This window comes from Onychostoma macrolepis, chromosome 19, assembly GCF_012432095.1.
Source record: "Onychostoma macrolepis isolate SWU-2019 chromosome 19, ASM1243209v1, whole genome shotgun sequence".
Classification (NCBI taxonomy): domain Eukaryota; kingdom Metazoa; phylum Chordata; class Actinopteri; order Cypriniformes; family Cyprinidae; genus Onychostoma; species Onychostoma macrolepis.
In genome coordinates this window covers 29,751,994-29,772,677 of record NC_081173.1, presented here as the reverse complement: position 1 = coordinate 29,772,677, position 20,684 = coordinate 29,751,994, and the positions used below count along the sequence as shown (strand labels likewise).

General features: G+C 39.8%; 1 pseudogene; it reads right to left on the bottom strand.

Annotated features, from left to right (window-relative positions):
- Positions 1-220: 220 nt before the first annotated feature.
- Positions 221-2,969, bottom strand: LOC131525176 (endonuclease domain-containing 1 protein-like; annotated as a pseudogene).
- Between the last annotated feature and the right edge of the window lie 17,715 nt (positions 2,970-20,684).

The window sequence follows — 20,684 nt, the reverse complement described above, 5'->3', positions numbered from 1 at the left end:
GATTTAGACAGTGATATGACAACATTTGCATAAACTTTATTGGATAAAAAGAAACATTTACAGGCAGTCCATTTATAACAGGATATGGGGTTCAGACATGTTTAGCAATGTACTGTTACTGCTAAAAATAACTTGAGAAAAAACGACAGCAATTAAAAACAAGATGAGTTAGAATTTTGGAAAAGCTAAACAAACATTTTGACAGACCTCAAATCAAACATCAGAAATGGTACTGAAATGGCACATTTTTCAGCCAGTTTTGACTCAGAAATTGCTGTAATTCCTGCAGGGTATTTTGTTTGATCGCTTTATTTTCATTGGCCTTTTCTTGTTTGTTTAGGGCCCAGTAAGCTTGAGAGACGGGCAGTCTTTTACTGTTATAGCAGCAGAATGCCGTCCACATGTAAGAGGGAATGTTCACTCTACCGTTTAGTTTGCTTTTACCAGGTATAGCTCCGGTCAGCACATTGGCCTTAACTTTATTGTTATTGTCATAGCAATGTGTATTCATGCTATCTCTGGTCTCATTTTCAATGTGATTCCAACTGCCAGCATTAAAGCGTATGTATTGTGGCACAATGTTGGTGAGTGTGAATATAGATTTGGCAGTGAATTCATCAGCTGAGTGACAGTTGGGAAATAAGTGACCACGATTCACTTTATAGCTGTTCTCGAAGTAGTCTTCATTGATGGCCTGATTTCTATATCGAACAGTCATGTCACCAACATGAGAATCAAGCTGTAGATATTTGCAAGAAAGAGAAAGAGCTATTAAATGATAAAAGATTAACCTTACTCATTTATAGAATAACTGACAAACAAAACTCCTGTCATTTACTCCCCCTAAAGTTGTTACAAACCTGTTTGCAGTTACACTTTCAAATTAAACATAAAATTAAAGGAATCTTAATTGAGTTCTTTTCCCATAAAGCAGCCTATTAATATGTCAAGCTCCTCACAGTAAAAATCATTTGAGTAGTCTGACTCCACTTGCCATTCAAGTCTTCTGACGTTATCTCAAAGTTTCGTTCAGAGTTATTCACTGGAATTAAGCAGTTAAGCAGGCATTTATTAACTGATTAAATGCATAATTCTAATTTTGTGTATGGGTTTGGAACAATAGTAGATTGAATAAATAATGACATTTATCATGTTTGGGTAATTGGGTTGAATGGCAGATGAATAAACTTTGATGTAAAACTTCTACAGAACAAATCATTAAAAGAAAAGAGGTGAAGAGTGATTGATAAAACACCTGATGCACATACAGTGGGGCAAAAAAGTATTTAGTCAGCCACCATTTGTGTAAGTTCTCCCACTTAAAAAGATGAGAGAGGCCTGTAATTTTCATCATAGGTAAACCTCAACTATGAGAGACAAAAAATCCAGAAAAATCACATTGTAGGATTTTTAAAGAATTTATTTGCAAATTATGGTGTAAAATAAGTATTTGGTCAATAACAAAATTTCATCTCAATACTTTGTTATATACCCTTTGTTGGCAATGACAGAGGTCAAACGTTTTCTGTAAGTCTTCACAAGGTTTTCACACATGGTATTTTGGCCCATTCCTCCATGCAGATCTCCTCTAGAGCAGCAATGTTTTGGGGCTGTCGCTGGGCAACACGGACTCCAAAGATTTTTGATGGGGTTGAGATCTGGAGACTGGCTAGGCCACTCCAGGACCTTGAAATGCTTCTTACGAAGCCACTCCTTCGTTGCCCGGGCGGTGTGTTTGGGATCATTGTCATGCTGAAAGACCCAGCCACGTTTCATCTTCAATGCCCTTGCTGATGGAAGGAGGTTTTCACTCAAAATCTCACGATACATGGCCCCATTCATTCTTTCGTTTACACGGATCAGTCGTCCTGGTCCCTTTGCAGAAAAACAGCCCCAAAGCATGATGTTTCCACCCCCGTGCTTCACAGCAGGTATGGTGTTCTTTGGATGCAACTCAGCATTCCTTCTCCTCCAAACACGACAAGTTGAGTTTTTACCAAAAAGTTCTATTTTGGTTTCATCTGACCATATGATCATCCAAATGCTCTCTAGCAAACTTCAGACGAGCCCGGACATGTACTGGCTTAAGCAGGGGGACACGTCTGGCACTGCAGGATTTGAGTCCCTGGCTGCGCAGTGTGTTACTGATGGTAGCCTTTGTTACTTTGGTCCCAGCTCTCTGCAGGTCACTCACTAGGTCCCCCTGTGGTTCTGGGATTTTGCTCACAGTTCTTGTGATCATTTTGACCCCACGGGTGAGATCTTGCGTGGAGCCCCAGATCGAGGGAGATTATCAGTGGTCTTGTATGTCTTCCATTTTCTAATAATTGCTCCCACAGTTGATTTCTTCACACCAAGCTGCTTACCTATTGCAGATTCAGTCTTCCCAGCCTGGTGCAGGTCTACAATTGTGTTTCTGGTGTCCTTTGACAGCTCTTTGGTCTTGGCCATGGTGGAGTTTGGAGTTGGACTGTTTGAGGTTGTGGACAGGTGTCTTTTATACTGATAACAAGTTCAAACAGATGCCATTAATACAGGTAACGAGTGGAGGACAGAGGAGCCTCTTAAAGAAGAAGTTACAGGTCTGTGAGAGCCAGAAATCTTGCTTGTTTGTAGGTGACCAAATACTTATTTTACAGAGGAATTTACCAATTAATTCTTTAAAAATCCTACAGTGTGATTTTCTGGATTTTTTTTTCTCATTTTGTCTCTCATAGTTGAGGTATACCTGTGATGAAAATTACAGGCCTCTCATCTTTTTAAGTGGGAGAACTTGCACAATTGGTGGCTGACTAAATACTTTTTTGCCTCACTGTATATATCCTGAACCAACACTTGTGACACTATATTTTTGACAGATTTGTTTTGTAACGATCAGAGTTTGGATTTAGGATGCCAGGAATCACCGGAGGCTGTCATTCAGAGAAAAACTCACTACATTTATCAAATGTTTTTAGAACTTCAGACATGCTGAATGGACAGCTCAGCGACGATGCTTGCGATAAACAACCGCATGTTCACTCAGAACTAAATAACAAAAGTAGGAGCGTAAATGCAAATTTTAAAACAAAAAGTTCCCCAAAAAGTCTTGCAGATGAAATGGCCTCTCCTCCTGTGAACTTAAATAGTCTAGCAGCTGAGTTGGTGAGGTTTAACACCGTTGTACACGCCTCCAATCCTGTGAACCCACAAACCTAAAAATAGAGCTTGAGTGTTACTTGATGTTCACACATCAGCTATTCCCCTACAAGCCTGCAACACATGTATACCGCATCTATGTGTTTTACAGCTCTTTCACACTATTTCTATAGGCTATGTCCAGTTTTATGAAGATGATTTTATAGCCATGGCTAAAAGTATCGGCAGTGACATAAATATTGTGTTTTGGAAACTGTTGTTGTGGTGTTCATTCACATTTTTTCTATATTATTGTGCAGAGTGATCAGATGCATTTTAAATAATTGCAAAAAGCTTAATTGGCCAAAAAAAATAAAAAATAAAAATTCATCCTGATGTAGTCTTTTAAGAAAATGCAATTTTCTCAGCTTTTTGTTCAAAATGTTGCATTTTTATGAAACTTAACCACATTCAAGTGTTGATTTAAAAAAAAAAAACACTGCATAATGCTAGAATAATTTTTTAGAAAGATTTTATTTTATTTTTTATTTTTTTATTAAGCACAGACGCTTGTTTCTTTTGGCATATTACATGCTCAGATATTCATACAACAAAATATTCTGGGGGCCATTAAACTTTTGTAATTTTTAGTAAATCATATTATTTATGCAGACCATCTTGTGATTTTTAAGTCCTAGTACTGCAGGCAGGCCCGTAGCCAGCTATTGTTCTCTGAATGACTAATTTGCTGTTTAAAACTCCTCATATAAATGTCTGAATGACACGTATAATTCAGTTTAGAGAGTTTTTAAGAATTTTTAGCGTCCATGCCGTGGTTTGAAAATGATCGCTGCGAGATTGAACGAGGCTTGAGAGGGCACGGGCACAGCTATTATAAGCGTCTTTGACTTGTCTTGTTCACTTAATTTGAAAGTTAATAAAATGGGAAGTTGCAGTTTAGGGGCATCAACATCTTTATCTTATTTTATTTGCAAAAGATTTAAAATAATGTCGGTTTATTCTTATTTATTTTTCAGTTTTTGTTTGTTTTAATAGCAATATCTGGCAACACTGCATCGCCAACACTTAAACTGACAGTAATCAAAAAAGCCCATAAACATTATTGCTGAGAGGATATGACATTCGGTAAGGGAAACGCAAAAAAAATATATTATCTGTCAGAAACATTATCAACTCTGTCAAAAACAGTAGCATCAAACACTAGTACACAGATCTGTAGAACAAGTAGGTTACAGAATGAAATTTCACAAAGTCTTGTTAAAAACTAGACAAAGTTATCCTCTATACAGCAATGATTATTAATGAAAACTATAACAGTAATATGTATTGTTGCATGAATATTAAGCAACTGATAAAAATTATCCACTCCATAGTAAAGTATTGACACATTTTGATGCAGTAAATAGGGTATGATTTTAAAATTATCCCTCTAAAACAGAGAAAATCTTTCACAAATCACAAACATGCCTGTCTCTTTTAAAGTGTTTATAGTGTATATTATGAGTTGCACACAATTCTTTAACACCCAGCACCCCCCGGACCTCACTAATTTTCTAAGCCTGGCTACGGCCATGTGTATAACCGCAGTGTAGCGAAAGTAGTTTCATATTATTAGTGTGCATAGAAATATGTGAAATGCTCATAGATCATTACACGTTTGTTCTTTTTTACATTTACCCCAATAAGACACACTTGTCAAGTTTTCAGACATGTTTAAATAGTGCTGTACTACAAAGACACCATTTTATGTATCTCTTTTGAGATAACATACAGTCATGGCCAAAAATATCGGCACCCTTGGTAAATATGATCAAAGGCTGTGAAAATTTATTTTTCAATACTATTTATTCAATACTTTTTGAAACCTCCATTTGCCAGTTTAACAGCTCTAAATGTTCTCCTATGATGCCTGATGAGGTTAGAGAACACCTGACAAGAGATCAGAGACCATTCCTTCATCCAGAATCACTCCAGAACCTTTAGATTCCCAGCTCCATGTTGCTGCCTCTTCTCTTCAATTCACTCATTTTCTACAGGGTTCAGGTCAGAGGACTGGAATGGCCAGCAGAAGCTTGGTTTTGTGCTCAGTGACCCATTTTTGTGTTGTTTTTGAGGTTTGTGTTTATATTATTGTACGGTTGGAAGATCCAAACATGGCCCATTATAAGATTTCTAACAGAGTCAGTCACATATTGATTTTTTATCTGTTGGTATTTGATAGAATCTATGATGCCGTGTGTCTAAACAGGATGTCCAGGACCTCCAGCAGAAATATAGGCCCACAACATCAAAAATACAGCAGTATATTTCATTGTACACATGGGGTACTTTTTATCCATGTGTTCACCAAACCCATCTTGAGTGTTTGCTGCTAAAAAGCTCATTTTTAGTTTCATCTGACCATAGAAGCCAGTGCCATTTGAAGTTCCAGTTGTTCTGATAACTGAATATGCTGGACTTTCTTTTTGGATGAGAGCATTTTCTTTTCTTGATTTTTTTTTCTTTCTTTCTTTCTTGAAACCCTCCCAAAAAACATGTGGTGTAGGTGCTGTTTGATCTATTTTTTAAGGTTTTCTGACCCCAAGACTCAACTATTTTCTGCAATTCTCCAGCTGTGGTCCTTGGAGAGTCTTTAGCCACTCAAACTCTCCTTCTCACCGTGCATTAGGACAATATAGACACACATCCTCTTCCAGGCAGTTTCGTAACATTTTATGTTGATTGGAAATTCTTAATTATTGCCCTGATGGTGGAAATGGGAATTTTCACTGCTCTAGCTCTTTTCTTAAAGCCACTTCACTAATTTGTGAAGCTCAGTTATCTTTTGCTGCACATCAGAAATATATTCTTTGGTTTTTCTCATTGTGATGGATGATTAAGGGAACTTGGGCTTTGTTTTCCCTCCTATTTATATTTCTGTGAAACAGGAAGCCATGGCTGGATAATTTCATGTTCATAATCACCCTGGAGTGCTCAAAATTGTGAATATGAATGGGAATATACTTCAAAGATATTTTACTCATAAGAATTTCTAGGGGTGCCAATAAATTGTGTCCAACATGTATTTGAGAGAGAAAAAACATTTATTTCATAATGATATTTCCCCCCATTTTAAATTCTTATTATCCAATGAAAATGAATTTTTTAAATGAAAGATCAAAAGGATTAACAATGCAGATTAATTTTCACAGCCTTCTTTGATCATATTTACCAAGGGTGCTGATATTTTTGGCCACGACTGTATGGTCTCTATTCCATATTATTTTGTGTTGTTTTGCCAAAACAACACTCAATGTTGAAAGGGATAATAGAGACACACATTTCCAAAACAGAAAAATTATTTATTATTTATTTTATTATTTATTGTTGTTAGGTCTTAAGTAAACACATTTATAGTTACAAAGTAAGACAACAACAACAATATAGCCTAATAATAAAATAGAATAATAATAATAGCAATAATAATGATAATAATATAAAATAGCCTAATAATGATAATAATAATGATAATAAGCAATGAACCAGATGGGTAAGATTACATAATTCTTATTAAATCGTTGTCCATTCCACTCCGAACCCACTACAATTGAGAGGCTGTTATTCATGTCTTAACTTTCAGAAGAGTGTATCAGTGCAGTGTCATATTTAACGTAACATTGAAATGGCTGAGACAGACATGAGAAAGAGGTTCAATAGAATTTATCATTCATCTTGTCCACCGATACTTCAAGAACTGGACAACATGTTATTTAAAAATAATGCAAGTATTAGGACATTACAGTGCGTATCACGTTTGGTCCCAATGGTCAAGAAAATCCGAGCCGAATTGGGCAGAGAGTGCAAATATGTCGGCTCATCAAACGTGTTGGTGTTACAATACATCAAAATGTACAGTAAAAAAACAAAACAAAAAAGCCTTAAAAAAAAAGCCTTTTAAACTAAGAGAAACGCCGGCACGAATTTGGGCACGCAATATGACGACTCGTCCATGTAGCCTAAATACAATGACATTAAAATAAATAAAAAAATAAAAAAATAAATAAAATAAAATAAAAAATTCCAACAAAACGTTGTATGATGCATTATTATGTTTTATTTTTTGTTTTTGGTTGTATTTTTTATTTGATGTAGTAGAAGAAAGTGTAATGAAACCAAAAATAAACATATGAATGTTATAGCTAAATGAATGCCTTGTTCATTTTTCCTTTAATTATCCGAAGGACTTGGTGGGCAATAAAAAGAAACAGGATAAAATTTATTTTTTTAAACAATTAACAAAAAAATAAAAATAAAAATCCAGCCATAATACAATTTTTGTGTTTCATTGACAAAACGAATAAATAAAGGAGCCGTTTCTGCACATGGATGTTCTACCGCCATCTTTGGCCTATATTGACGCTACAAAGAGGATTATGGGAAAACCAGATCTCATTAATATTCATGAACTCATTACCATAGCTATTCTTACTAGTAAAAATGGCATTTCTGGATATCTATAAAAGTATTTTTACTAGTTAAAATGTTATTTAAGATATCAGTAATTCTATTTTCACTAGTTGCAAGGACAATTTCAGATATCAACTGGCTTTGATATCAATAATTATTTTGTTACTAGTAAAAATGTCTATTCTTGATATCAACAATTTAATTGTCACTAGTGACAATGTTCATTTTTGATATCTGAAAATGTATTTCTGATATCAACAATTGGGAGGGTAATTTCTGATATCAAGAATTTAATTCTTGATATCAAAAATTAACATTGTCACCAGTGACAATTAAATTGAATAGACATTTTTACTAGTAAGAATTTTCTGATATGTGAAATTGGAATTTCAACTAGTAAGAAATTAATTCTTGATATCAACAAATGATTTTGAATGGCAGCCTATGGTGACATTTAACTAGTGAAAATTGAATTGTTGATATCAAGAATTAACATTGTTACTAGTGGAAATGTAATTGCTGATATCAAAAACAGCCATTGTTACTAGTAGAAATCCAATTCCTGATATCAAGAATTAGCATTTTAACTAGTGAAAATTTAATTGTTGATATCAAGAATTCATTTCCTGCAAATTAATAAAAGTCAAAACAGCTTGTCTATTGCCATTACCATGATATAAATTCTTGATATCAAGAATTAACATTGTTACTAGTGGAAATGTAATTGCTGATATCAAGAATTAGCATTTTAACTAGTAAAAACTGAATTGTTGATATCAAGAATTGATATCCTGAGAATGAAAAAGTAAAAACGGCTTGCCATAGTCACAGAGCGCTCAGCAGGCCCCAACATATAGAGCCGTGTGTAATACCTAATTCCACTGGAGTTTGTCTTCACTCAACCCTGGAATTCACCATCATGGAAATGCCCTCGCTCAGACATTTCTCTCTCTCCGCTCCTGGCAGTCTCTGCATCTCCATCTCTGGATTGCCCCATTTTACACCCAGCCATGTGCTTACTTAGAAGAGAGGACTCTCTCAACCACAACAGAGTCAAGAACAACCTCGGTGTTTCAAGAGATTGCAACATTGAATGGAACCATCCAGACCTTCTTCAGAGGCTTCACGAGACTCTCGTTCCACAGCCAAGTCAAATGCAAGTATTGTTCCTTTCACCACACAGAGGTTTGTTGTAAGCTATCGTATACTGTGCTTTGAATTAGAGACTGATGGTTCTTTCATATGGTCAGCTCCGCTTCATTTCCCCTGTTTCTGACCGGTTTCATTCATCCAGTCTCACTTACCCTTCCCATGTACCACGTATGCGTGATTTGTGTGTGTGTGTGTGTGTGTGTGTGTGTGCGTACTTGGATGGGTTAAATGCAGAGCATCAATTTCGAGTATGGGTTACGATCAAAACTGAAAGTGTAATTTAAGTTCTTTTCGGCGTTATCAGGAGATTATGCCACAAAACGCATATATGCGTTTGTCGACCCCAGAGGGTTAACTTGTGGCCCAGTTCAGGGCGTCAAATAGTTCAAGTTACTATTTGGCCCAGTTATGGCTCATGTGTGGCTCATGTCTGTATACCAGATCTGGGCCAAACAAGGGTCGTAATTCTTTGCTGCATGCGGGCTGAGTGTAACTGCGTGTTTGTTTTGCGGATCCGTTCCGGATCTTGTGGTACCTCCGGGGTCGATCCGCTCCGGAGTAATTTTGCTATCTGGGAACTGTACAAATAAAGCATATTTTAACAGTATTCTCACCGTGTTCAGTCCTCTTCAACCTGGCCGGCCGCAGCTTCTCCACTCTGAGGAGGATTTCTCTGACTGAGACAGCACCGGTTAAAAAAAAAGCAAAAAAAAGCGTGTTCAGACTGAGAATCCATGCAGTGTCCGTAATGAGTCTGCTAACTGACAGAGCGTGGTCCGGAGGCGGGGCATATTCTGGGCGAATGAGCGAACAGAGCCTGACAGTACAGCGGAGCTGCCGACTTGAGGGCAGATCCGCCCCGGAGTCTGTTGCTATCAGGGTTATTGAATCACGCCAGTAAAACTGGCCAATGGCGTTCAAGCACGCGAAATATGAGGGGGAATCCCACTCTATATAAGGCAGTGCTTGTACGTCATCCATTCAGAATTTTTTCCTTCAGCAAACCTTCTACGAGAAGCAAGAAGCCTATCAACAAGACTACTCACCGTGATCTACACACTGCAGTGGACACGCCTTCTCTTCCCCTGCTGTGTTCCGGTGAGCTTTGGATTCAAAGATGACTCGCGATTGCCTCTCCTGTGCAGAGCCAATTGAATCTTCTGATGGCCACGAATTGTGCTTCTTCTGCCTGGGTCGCGCCCAAGCAGAGGCGGCGCTTGGGGGGTCGGACCGCCCCCACTGTGGGGACATGAGTCTCCGGACTCTCAGGCTCCGTGTGGCCATCGTCCAAGGCGATGAACTCGTCCAACTAGCTCTGCCGCGCTCTTCCTCTGCAGCCTCTTTCGAGCCAAGGAGGAAAGTGCCGCGAGTTTCTGATGCGGATCTGTCAGGATCAGGTGATGAGGATCAGTGCCCACGTGCTCCTCACCCCCCTGCTGCAGGTCCCATTCCAGTGTGCTTCATGACCGCTGATCTCTGTCCCTCCCCCGACGCTCAGGATGTGGTGTCTTTCGGTGCCATGGAGGGCACTGAAGAGGAGGATGATGCCATTTTGGTGGCAGTGTCTGCGAGAGAGGAGTGGTCTAACAGCCCGCTGGATTACACTGCGCCCGATGGCAGCGACGCGGGGGATCTCCATCACGGTGATGTTGAGCTCCTAAGCGTCCTGTCCAAGGCAGTGGATGAGCTTGGTTTGGAGTGGGCGCCTCCTGCCGAGCCGGTCAGAAGTCGTCTGGACGAGTGGTACCTCCAGTCGGATCGCGGCCGAAAAGACGCCCGCAGAGACCCGGCCCCTTTTTCCCCGAGGTGCACGACAAGATAAAGAAGTTGTGGAATGCGCCTCTCACCAGTCGGATGCATAATCCGGGATCCTCCCTCCTGTCTTCTGTGGACGGAGCTGACCAAGTGGGGTATGTCAAACTCCCTCCTGTGGAAGACATCATCGCTGCCCATCTCTGTCCTTCAGCCGCGGCGAACTGGAGAGTGAGAAACAACCCGTCTCTCCCCTCTAAACCTTGCCGCGCCATTGCAAACCTTGCCGGCAAGGCTTTCTCCGTGGCGGGCCAGGCAGCTTCAGCAATGCACGTGATGGCGATACTACAGGTGTATCAAGCCAAGCTACTCAAGTCTCTGGATGAGGATGGGCCGGACCCTGAAGTGTTCAAAGAGCTCTGACACGCCACGGATCTGGCCCTCAGAGCGAAGAAGGTGACGGCTGCACTCAGCGAGCCACTGAGAAAGTCCGCTCGCTCCGCTGTGTGTGCTCACCACGCCCCCCTGCCTGTTGCGGGTGGCGAGAGCAATTGTCATGTTTGTGTTTTGACTGTTCCACTATGCAGTGCCCCTCACAGACTGTTTCTACAGTCGTTATTTTCTTGTGCCAAAGAAAGACGGCGGACTCCGCCCAATCTTGGACCTGAGCCCACTGAATCGTGCGCTTTCAAATCGCTCGTTCAAAATGATTACGCTGAGACAAATCCTCTCACATATCAGAACGGGAGATTGGTTTATCTCCGTGGATTTAAAGGATGCTTATTTTCACATTCAGGTAGCCCCCCGCCACAGGCGCTTCCTGAGATTTGCATTCGATGGGATAGCGTACCAATTCACGGTCCTGCCCTTCGGCTTATCCCTGGCCCCTCGTAGGTTTACGAAATGCATGGATGCTGCTCTCTCTCCTCTGAAGCAGAGCGGGATGCGCATCCTGAACTATCTCGACGACTGGCTAGTGTTAGCCCAATCAGAGAGCGCGCTGCTCAGCAACAAGTTCAGACACCTTGCTCATATTCAGAGCTTAGGGCTGACTGTAAATATGCAAAAGAGCATGCTGGTACCGAGCCAGAACATCTCCTTTTTAGGAGTGGAGCTGAACTCAATCAAAAGGTGAGCGCGTCTGTCGGAGGAGCGCTCACAAAAACTGATCAGTTCTCTCGAAGTCTTCAAATTAGGGCGTTCTCCCCCGCTGAAATGCTTTCAGAAGATGCTCGGCCAGATGGCTGCTGCCTCGACAGTGTGCAATCTAGGGCTCCTACATATGCGACCGCTTCAGCTCTGGCTAAAGAGCCGGGTGCCACAGAACGCATGGCGCACGGGCACGTTGCGCATCAAAGTGACGCGCTACTGTTTGCATACGCTGAACTCTTGGCGCGATATGACTCTGTATCGCCGGGGTGTTCGTATTGGCCAAGTGATCAGGAGAAAGAATGTTACGACAGATGCATCGAGCACGGGCTGGGGAGCTGTATGCGATGGCAGACCAGCCTTCGGGACATGGTCAGAAACGGAGAAGTCATGGCATATAAACTGTCTGAAGCTCCGTGCTGTACACCTAACGCTCGAGTGCTTTCTCCCAGACATTCTTCAACGTCACTTTCTCATCAGGATGGACAGCATGACAGTGGTAGCATTTATAAATCACCAAGGCAGTGTGAACTCGCGACCACTGCTGCAACTGGCGAGAGACCTCCGTCTGTAGGTAGATCAACACCACATCTTCATCCGGGCAGTACATAGTATATTTATAGTCAAAATCTATCAGTAGGATAGTTGGGTATAGGTTTATACTGTTTTTACTTCATTGTTGTATGCCTGTGTTTATGTAGCGCCGTGGTCCTGTGAGGCACGACATTTCGTTCCACTGTATGCCCCCACATGTAGCGGAATGACAATAAAGCTCAACTTGACTTGACTTGACTTGATGTCCCCGGACGCCTGAACTACGGCGTGGACGTACTGTCGAGGGGCGGGGTAATCCACGGGGAGTGGAGATTACACCCTCTGACAGTCAAAATGATTTGGAGTGTATTCGGCAGGGCGGAGGTGGATCTCTTCTCATAAGCGGAGAATACTCACTGCCCGCTGTTTTATTCACTGACACACTCTCCCCTAGGAGTGGATGCACTAGCTCACAGCTGGCCGAAAGTACACAAGTATGCCTTTCCTCCAGTGAAACTTCTGCCTCGTGTGCTTTGCAAAATCAGAGAAAAGGAATCTGTTCTGTTAGTGACACCGAAATGGCCCAATCAGCCGTGGTTCCCAGAACTGGTGGAGATGCTGGTAGCCCCCCTGGTGGACTATCCCACTGAAGAGAGACCTCCTCTCTCAAGCACAAGGAACGATTTGGCACTCAAATCCAGAGTCATGGAGCCTTCATGTCTGGCCGCTCGACGGAGCTTGCCAGTAACAGATGCACTTCCTCAGCACGTGTCGAACACTATCTCTGAGGCTAGGGCTCCTTCCATGAGGCGTCTTTACGCACATAAATGGAGAGTTTTTTGAGTTGGTGCGTATTGCGGGGCGAAGACACAATCATCTGCCCAATACCAATGATCCTTGTCTTCCTTCAAGAGCGATTTGATAGTGGTCGTATGCCATCCACATTGAAAGTGTATGTGGCCGCTATAACAGCCTTTCGAAAATCGAAAATCGCCCGATCAGCAGAAATGACCTGATCATATGATTTTTAAAAGGAGCAAGAAGGCTGAACCCTCCTCGCCCTTCTACTCTACCCACTTGGGACTTGGCGCTTGTGCATGACGCTCTCACAGGACCCCCGTTCGAGCCCATACAATCAGTGAGCTTACGAGTGCTCTCTCTCAAGACAGCGCTCCTGCTTGCGCTTGCCCCTGTTAAACGAATTGGAGACCTACAGGCGCTTTCAATTGACGACTCGTGTATTGAATTCGGGCCAGATGATTGCAGGCTCACCTTGAAGCCTAGAAAAGGTTATGTGCCTGAAGTGCTTTCGACTCCATTTAAAGCGCAGGCCATAACACTATCTGCTTTCCCCCCGAAACACCGACCAGGACGGAGCCGCTTAATACACTCCTGCTGTGCCCTGTACGTGCTGTGCGTACTTATATCGAGCGCTCTAGACACTTCAGACTCTCGGAGCAGCTATTTGTATGTTTTGGTGGATGTACAAAAGGATTGCCTGTGTCCAAGCAAAGGCTGTCACACTGGATCGTCGACGCAGTTGCTTTGGCTTATAGCTCTAAGGGCGTGTCCTATAGGGGTTCGGGCCCACTCGACCCGCAGACTCGCGTCTTCATGGGCCTGGGCAAATGGCATATTCTAGGTTTTATAACCTAGATGTGTCATCGCTTGCCTCGCATGTGCTGTCAGTGCGAGCAGCGCACGCGCCTACTCAACCTCAGCTATGATCTGAGATGTGTATCAGTGGTTTCGACTAGGTCATATACACCCTATATTGATGCACCACCAATTCAGTGCTGTCTCCATCAGTTTATCACAGTGTTATGATATAGTTCACCACGTCTTTTAGGACTTGGTCACCATCATACCGGTACAGCAGTGCATCATAACATGATTTCATTGAAATGAAACAATTTCAACTAATATATATGTGAAAGCACCGATGCTGCCGCCATTTCACATTCTCTGTTTCACCGGAGTTAACTCCGCCCCTGGTGTGACATGCCCCCCTAAGGTTACTAACGTAACCTCGGGTCCCCCGAAATGAGGGAACGAGACATTGCTCTTATTGCCGTGCCCCCGAGCTCAGGATCTTAAAATGCCAAGTTGCTTCAGTCAAAGATTCTGAATGGATGACGTACAAGCACTGCCTTATATAGAGTGGGATTCCCGCTCATATTTCGTGCGCTTGAACGCCATTGGCCAGTTTCACTGGCGTGATTCAATAAGGCTTCAGTAGTATTCGAGGAAAATGTATTTCCCATAGCAATGTGAATGTCTCGTTCCCTCATTTCGGAGAACCGAGGTTACGTTAGTAACCGAGAGAGTTTCTCTGTGTATTTACAGGGTGCTGTTTACACTAGCTAGTGTTATTCCCCTAAAGTTCAACACCACAACTTTAACACTTTACTCTAAAAGTCCTTAACACTAGGATTTCAACACTGGAGATTTTGCTGTGAGAAAACAAATGGAGGAGTTTTAATGTTGAAACACGATATTCAGATACCATCGAGTGCGGTTACATCATCAAACAAAATGATATTAATATGATGATAAAAATATCTGTGCCTCGCATTTACCTGAGACTTTGAAATCCGCGGGTGTTTGTCTTGACTTCAAAGCGTGAACACTCCGTAATCCGTGCGATCTGGTTTTGTGTAAATAATTTATGATGGGTTTAAAGTTTTTGCTTAATTGTAAATGTATTTAAATATGCATTTAGGTGTTTGGTCACCAGATTGACTACCATTTTAATCATTTTTGCATTTTACAATTAGTTTTCATTGATCCTCAATTAATAAAAAAATGTAGGCTAGAAATATTCAGTGTTGTTTACTGATTAATATGAGGTCAAAACCACATGAACACATTTGAAGTTGGAAGAATTTGGATTATGTAAATCATGTTTAGTCTAGAACTACTGCAACATCATGTTCATACGGCACACTTACTCCCGATTTCTCTCAACATGGCAACACGTGAAAAATAATTTGAAAAATAACTCAGATATTTCCTTCTAAATTAAAAAGTAATGCGTTACTTTACTAGTTATGTAATCTGATTACGTAACTTGCGTTACTTGTAATGTGTCGCCCCCGACACTGGTTGGTATGATATACTTTTTTTTTGTACTTTAGTCTTTGGGATTGCAATTAAACTTGTATATGGAAAATAAAAACTGCTCTCTACTAAAGATTTAAGATCATTTTGGTGGGGTTTGAGATGGGTTATACTTGTTTAGGTGCATCCTGGAATGGAAAAATTTGGGACCGTGAGATGATTCTGATGCGGCAACATTTCAAAGCTTTATTAGAAAGAAAGACAAACATTTACAGACAGTCCATTTATAACAACAACTAAAAAAAAAAAAGAGTTAAGTTAGGAGAGATAGTTAGGATTCTGGAAAAGCCAAAAAAACATTTTGACAGACCTCTAATCAAACATCAGACATGGTAATTCAAGGATTTTTAACCCAGTGGATGCTTTCAGAGACATTTTTATTTACATTTGTTAAAAAGCTGCACATTTTCCACCCAGTTTTGACTCAGAAATTGCTGTAATTTCTGCAGGCTCGTTTTATTGATCGCTTCATCGTCCCTTTCCTTTTTGTTTAGGGCCCAGTAAGCTTGAGAGACCCACAGTCTTTTACTGTTATAGCAGCAGAATGCCATCCACATGTAAGAGGGAATGTTCACTCTACCGTTTAGTTTGTTTTTACCAGGTATAGCTCCGGTCAGCACATGGGCTAAAACTTTACCATTATTGTCAGTGCAATTTGTATTCATGCTCTCTTGACTCTCAATTTCCATGCGATTCCAACCACCGGCATTAAAGGCGCTATATTGTGGCACAATATTGGTGAGTGTGAATGTAGATTCGGCGGTGAATACATTCGCTGCGTGACAGCTGGGAAACAAGTGACCGCGATTCATTCCATAGTCGTTTAAGAAGTAGTCTTCATTGATGGCCTGATTTTTGTATGGAGCAGTCATGTCGCCAACATGAGGATCAAGCTGTAGATATTTACAAGAAAGAGAAAGAGTTATTAAACATTAAGAGATGAACCTTACTCATTTCTAAAATAATTGACTCCTGTCATTTACTCCCCCTAAAGTCATTACAACCCTGTTTGCAGTTACGCTTTCAAGTAAAACATAAAATTAGAAGAATCTTAATTGAGTTCTTTTTCCATCTAGCAACCTATCAATTATGTCAAGCTCAGTAAAAATAATTCGACTAAAAAAAAAAAAAGTTCAGCCAACTTAAAATTTTAAGGCAACCAGCTTCAGCGGATTTTTGAGTTTTCTCAACTTGTTGTTTTAAGTTTATACAACAAAAATTTGAGACAACTCATTTCTATTCGACTAATTTCGACAACTATTTCTCCCACGAAAATAAGTTGAGATTATTTGACATTATAATGACATTTTATGAAGACTCTAAAGAATCCTACCAATTTGTGGAAAATGGGCATCCGATATCCCCTTTGAAGCACAGCCACCACAAAATTAGACTTACTTTGAGATCATTCTGAGGTTAAATACAGATTTAAAATCATAACAAGAAATAGTTTAATAGCTATGATACTGCTTTAAAGTTTGCATAGCTATGACAGGAAACACTGGAATCTATCAATGCCTTGGAAAAAACATTGGTGTTTCATATTTTAGAGCAGTCACTGCAATTTATGAAATAAATAAATTAAATCTGTATGTGGGAGTGTGTGTGTGTGTGTGTAAAAATCAGATGTAACCCCCTTTGTAATCCTTTAACATTTTCATAAGTAACTGTAATTTAATTACACATTTTTTCTCAGTAACTATAACTGATTACAATTAGTTTTATTTTGTAATTAAATTACATAATACTGTTACATGTAACTAGTTACTCCCTAACACTGTGGGTTTGGAACAATATGAGGTTGAATAAATAAGGACGTTTCATTTTTTGGGTGAAATGATACACTACCTTTGAAAGTTGTTAGACAAAAAGTAAAAGCAGCACTGAATGGCAGATGAATAAACTTTGACATAAAACTTATACAGAACAAATCAATAGAAGAAAGAGGTGAAGAGCTATTAATAAAGCAGCAGATAAATGAGGCATCATAAAACAAGCTCATCACCTGTGGCTCGATCTTCCATGGAATGTGTGGTCTGTCGAAATTTCCTCTTCCAGTGTATTTGTAAGCTGAGAAAACAGGAATCCTGCTTTCTGTGTCGTAGAGAGTTGCAAACATATATCCTGAACCAACACTTGTGAAACTATATTTTTGACAGATTTTTTTGTAACGAGCATGATCAGAGTTTGGATTCAGGATGCCAGGAATCACCGGAGGCTGTCCTTCAGAGAAAAACTCGCTACATTTGCCGAATGTTTTTAGAACTTCAGACATGCTGAATGGACAGCTCAGCGCCAGCAGCACAGCGACGACGCTCATGATAAACAGCCGCATGTTCACTCAGAACTAAATAACAAAAATGTCCGTAACGTAAACGCAAAAGAAAAAGTTCCCCAAAAAGTCTGAGATGAAAATAAAATGCAGCAGATGAAATGGCCTCTCCTCCTGCACACTTAAATAGTCTAGCAGCTGAGATGAAGTTTAACACCGCTGTACACACCTCCAATCCTGTGAACCCACAAACCTAAAAAATAGAGCTTAAGTGTTAGTTGATATTCACACATCATCTGTTTCACAACAAGCCTGCAACACATTTATACCACATCTATGTGTTTTACAGCTATTTCACACTATTTCCATATATTGTGCAGTTTTTGTGAAGATAATCTTATACTGTTTAGTAAAAAGCTTTTGCCTAGTCATACCTACATTAAAGGTATGGAATACTGCAGTACATCATTGTGAGAATCCCGGTTTGTAATGCCCACCAGACCATGCAAATATAATGGGGCAATAATTTTAAAGTCAAATGCACTGAAAGTGGGAGGAAACAGTGCAATGTTACAGAGCTCGCGCGACTGCGCCACTGAATAAATCTCGTGCTACAAACAGCACGAACTAATCTCACAAGCATGGCGCTGATCAGTTAAAAAAAATATTTAATGTATACTCACAAATACGGTTAAAACACTAAGCACTAACAATATGACATTCACAAAGGAGTCTGGTGATACACGTATTTAAGTAGATTTTGAGACGCATTGCCTTGAAAAATGAAAGTAATCCACTGCGTCTTCAGCAGCTCAGATGTTAGAAGAAAATGAAGACTCTTATGTTCATTCTTACATGCAAACACAGAGCACCGGGATTGCTTACGAGACATTGTTGACGTTACAGCTGCTCGAGCGCGGAGAAAATGAAGGACAGAGTAACTGCTGAGGGCGGAAACTATAGCAAAGCAGGGCTGTCAATCAACCCACGTGGCCCCGCCCTCCAAAATGTGACGTCACACTGCAGTGAGAATCAAAACGGCAGGCCTAGTGAGACTGACTTGGTTTGAAGGGATTCAAAAATGAGGAGTGGGTGGATTTTTATTATTGTAGGGTGGTTGTGTTCACACACATTTATGTCCAAACACCATGTAAACTTGGACTTTGCATAATAGGTGTTACGTGTTGTGTTAGCTAAGGAGGCGCATGACGAGGAGTAAGTTCAAACAATAGTCTTTTAATAATAATCCACAGAGGAAACAGAATAATTCCAGGAACACTGAGTAGCATCACACAAGGTACAAACGATAGCAGACAAAGAATGAGGGGAGAACACAGGCTTTAAGTAATCAACGTAATCAAAGGGGAAACAGAAACAGGTGAGGAGCTATTTAACTAATCAGGGAACTAAGGAAACTGGGTCAACATGTGACAATAAGTGCCCTTTAATGCATTTGAGATGAAATATCTCTGCCTTTTCATTATTGAGAAGGCGACAGATGATGAGATTATTGAAATTACATTGTATGTTGGTGTGTGTAGATGGGGCGAAGATGTCTTTGTTCTGAGCATATTGCACACACCACTGTATACTGCACTCTTGTTTTCAAAGTATAAGACAGCCAGCTTACAGAGACTTCAAGTAGTTTACAAAGATGCAATGAGAATTTTACTTTTTAGTGCAAGTGATATGTTTGTGCATTTGGTGTCCAAATGACACATATGTGTAAATTCAGCTCCTGTCTGAATGATGGTGAAGATTAAATTGATTTAGATGACCTAAACAGATAAAATGATGTTTTATCAAATAATGAGACCTAACATAAGAGTCGGTTCTATACACTATCAGTCCAGGTTGTGGACACAGTGGAATCATTATTTATTGTTTGATGTACACTGTATTATTTTCCGGACCAATAGTCTGTAATGTAGTTATTTATATACATATATATATATGTGTGTGTGTGTGTGTGTGTGTGTGTGTGTGTGTGTGTGTGTGTGTGTGTGTGATTTATTTGAGTTCACCAATTTTTAATTTAAATTATGATTTTTTTTTTTGTGACCTCAAGGTGGCGCCAAACCACACATTAATGAACGTGATTATTTGTAGATGCAGCTGTGTGCATTATGGCAAGGAACTTTTGAGACACATGTCAGGCTGTGAGAAGCTCAGACTCTTTCTCACATCTAAAGGCATGATTCAGTGACACTCCTGCTATTTTTACAAGCAGTTTCCTTTTCTTATAACAGCCACAGATGCCCTCGAGGAGAAATGACCATCTGTCTATATTTACTGCAGCCTAAAGCACTGCTGACTGATGAATTACTCACATAGCGAGGAATTTCCCCACTCATGCCAGGCTATTTGAGTGTATGTTGTTAGTAAGTTTATCTGAACTTTTTCAAGACTGCATGGATAGTTTTTTAATGTATTTAACTTTTATTTCATTTTATTACATAAAATTTAAATATATATAGATTATTCGATTGCAATCTAAATATTTTTAAAATTTATTTTCATTATTTTGTTAAAATGACTCCTTTTAAAATGACTAAATGTGACCCTGGAGCACAAAAGCAGTCATAAGTAGCATGGGTATATTTGTAGCAATAGTTAATACATTGTATGGGTCAAAATGATCTTTTCTCAAAAAATTATCAAAGTTTTCTTTTATGCCAAAAATCATTAGGATATTAAATAAAGATCATGTTCCAAGCAGATATTTTGTAAATTTCCTACTATACATATATCAAAACTTAATTTTTGATTAGCAATATGCATTGCTAAGAACTTCATTTGGACAACTTTAAAGGCGATTTTCTATTATTATTTTTTTTTCACCCTTAGATTCCAGATTTTCAAATCTCAGCCAAATATTGCCCGATCCTAACAAACCAGTGCAAGTGCAAGCTTATTTATCCACATTTCAGATTATGTATAAATCTCAATTTCCAAAAATTTACCTTTATGACTGGTTTTGTGGTCCTGGGTCACAAATATGTAAATATAAAAAGTTGTGTTAAAAAAATAATAAAAAATATTTATTTTTTTTGCATTGGTATATGGACATCGAAGATCACTAATATTGTATCAATGATAATAGTAAAATAAAATAAATACA